Source organism: Limulus polyphemus, unplaced genomic scaffold (genome assembly GCF_000517525.1).
Source record: "Limulus polyphemus unplaced genomic scaffold, Limulus_polyphemus-2.1.2 Scaffold107, whole genome shotgun sequence".
NCBI classification, from domain to species: Eukaryota; Metazoa; Arthropoda; class Merostomata; order Xiphosura; family Limulidae; genus Limulus; species Limulus polyphemus.
Window position 1 is genome coordinate 1 of NW_013665717.1, and position 3,020 is coordinate 3,020.

At 33.7% G+C, this 3,020-nt stretch overlaps 1 long non-coding RNA gene across 1 annotated transcript; it reads right to left on the reverse strand.

The window, feature by feature from the left end:
* Positions 1 to 709: 709 nt before the first annotated feature.
* LOC111088938 lies at positions 710 to 2,088 on the reverse strand. The gene is made up of 2 exons (XR_002613306.1): positions 1,972 to 2,088; positions 710 to 908 (listed from the first exon to the last, which is right to left on the reverse strand). It is a non-coding gene; the product is annotated as an uncharacterized LOC111088938 (long non-coding RNA).
* Between the last annotated feature and the right edge of the window lie 932 nt (positions 2,089 to 3,020).

The window sequence follows — 3,020 nt, forward strand, 5'->3', positions numbered from 1 at the left end:
CTTCATGGGTCGCCACGCACAGCAAACACGTGGGTGGATGTTTAGATCCCAGAGAAAGTAACTGTAAATGCATAACCTTCCCTGGGAGGTCCCCTCACCACGTACAGGAATCCACGTCGAGGGGAACTGTTTGGTAATAAATAAAATTTATTCAATCTATATTTCTTGCTTTAACTTATTTATTTTCTATGAAATTTTTAATTAATATCCAAAAACTAATGAGTCGTTATATGAGAAAAAGGAAGCAATCCAGCTCTTCTGTATGTGCAACATATATCTAGGATAATGCAGCTCTGAGATTTTATTTTTAACGGGAAATATGAACCTTGATAATACATCTGAATTTTAAAAAACTTGCAGATCCGGTTTCATGGTAAATGTATTTATTTTCTTAAGAGTTTTAAGGGATACAAAAATTTAGACTATAACGGGAATACAAAGACATTTCTTAATGGGATCTAATGTGAAATCACTTAACTTGAGACTAATATTTTGTTGTATCTTTGTATTGTCATATAAAAAGATAGTCATCTTTATCTAATTTCAAACAATGTATTACTTTTCATATTAATTAAAATATGCAGATATCTTTTTATAGTATTATAATAGAAGCTGTTAACTCATTATTCCGTCTAGACGACTGTGTTCTATGTTAATCACTGACATAGTTTTAAGTTTCTTTGTAATTTATTGTAATATAAAACTAAAATAAGGAAATAAAAGACTGGAAATATCCGAATTATAATTTCGTGACACAGCATTTCATACATGTTTCCAATCTATTCTTCTTTCAACTTTCAAAAAATAGAGTTTGTTTGTTTTCGTAGCAAAACCACATTGGACTATCTGCTGTGTCCACCCCGGGGAATCGAAGTCCGTCGTAAATCCATAAATTTATCGTTGTTCCACTAGGGAATAAAAAACAAAGAAAAGGAAAATAAAGCAGTTATATAAAATAGTATATTACTTCACTGAGCAATACTCATAAAACAAAAACGTGTATTTTTTGTAGTTTACATCAGAACCTAGAAGTTTTGTTGTTCTTTTTATAGAGCAAAATAAAAGCAATAGCTGGCAGTTTGCATTTATATCCATGTTCATTTCGAGGTTAATCTTCACTACTACATTTTCCTTGTAATGCGCACGCAGTCTGTTTATCTAAACGAACATATAAGTTGCAGTATATGCAATGCTTCTTCGGACTGCCATTGCTACGCGTAAGGCAAACCTCTTCCCACAGAAGATTCGAATCCTAAAATTACTGAATGTTTAGGTCTGAGTATGGTTTCATAGTATAAAAAATTAAAAAGTACACTTCTAATACATTAAAGTACAGAGGGGTAGTCGAATTTTATATGAACTATTCGTATACATGTATGCTAATGCAGTAGCTTGTCATAGCAAATACAAGCCTTGGCTTGTTTGTTTAAAGATAAGCGCAAAGCCACAGAATGGGCTATCTCTGCTCTGCCCACCACGGGTGTCGAAACCTGGTTTCTAGCGCTGTAAGCCCGCAGATATACCTCTGTGCCACTGGGAGGCACGAGTAGTGGCACTGGGAGTGGCATGCTAATAAGTTCCTATATACACTACGCACAAAAATTAAAGGATAATAAGCTTTTGATATCTTTCTTTTTTTTTCAATATTTGAAGATATAAAAAACAGAGATTGGTGTTCAGTATTGACAAAAGTTGTTTATTTCAAATATCACAGGTAAACAATACCAAGTCTGTCGAAAACTTCATTTATAAATAACAGTAAAGCAAAATTAACGCAAAATACCGATATTTGGCTGCACTTATTATAATTATTAAGATAAACAACCTTAAAAAGGAGTCCTTAGTAGCTGGTAGGTTTTCCTCTATTGTTTGAATTCGCTGAAGAATGAAGATATACTGTAAATAACTTCCCTGTCACTTTACTTCAAAAAAAGGCAAACATCACCACGAAGGATTTAAGGATTCACTCACCTGTCTGCTTCCACGCTCATTTTCAGCCATCATTCTGAAAATGTGTGAAACGGCTCTTATCACTCACAGAACTCTCGAAAATCTCTACTATTTCCGTGATTACGTGCCTTTTATTAAGTAAAACTATGCCGAACATTCTTGGGGTTATTACACGGTTTATGAATCATAGCTCTATCAAAGCAATCACGTTCATGAAGATCATGCTGTACATACTTCAGTTTTTGCCCTCTAGTATGTGGCAACATTGAATGAAGTAAATTCACTTTGGATTTCTTGCAAAGATTATTCCTTGTGCTTCTTGCTAACCTAACATGTAAACGTTTCTCACAATCGAACAACAACCCTAGATAACCTGGATACCTAACAAGCTACTAATAATGTTGAACAGTCTCATAGTTTGTTTGTGACCAAACAAAGTGTTTTCGCGCACATCGAGATTTCAGACTTTCAGCAGCCTACAAACTCTACTCTATCAAATTTGCATAATTCAGATGTTTCGCCATTTAATACAGACTAACACTACTGATCTACCCATTCGATATCTCTTTACAATTACACCCACCATGACCTCTTACCATGCTGGGTGGGTCATGGCAATCGTTAAGAACTGTCTAGATACTTTTGATAGAATGGTGTTTACAACATCCATAGAATCAAAAAGATAAAAGACATAGGATGAATTACTAAAATAGACATTTGTTGAAACTTTTAAACGTGTTGCGGTTAAAAATATGGTTCTCTCTCTATATATCCCATATCCAAACCAGACGTCTTTCACAGATCTATTCTCCTTGAGGCACAAATAATTTCTAATGTTGATATATTCATCTAAAATTATTAGCTAAAGAAAAAATATACCCTATACATCAATTAATATAAATATATAAATATATTGTTTTTAGCCGCAGCTCATAGAATGGCTCCGAGTTTGTTTGTTGTTTTTTTTTGTTTTTTAAGTACAAACTTTTAGTTCATGGCTCCGTCATCTCTTGACCGATTTGAGATATAATTACAGTTTTGAACTAAGAAGGTCAAACCCTTTCGGTTGA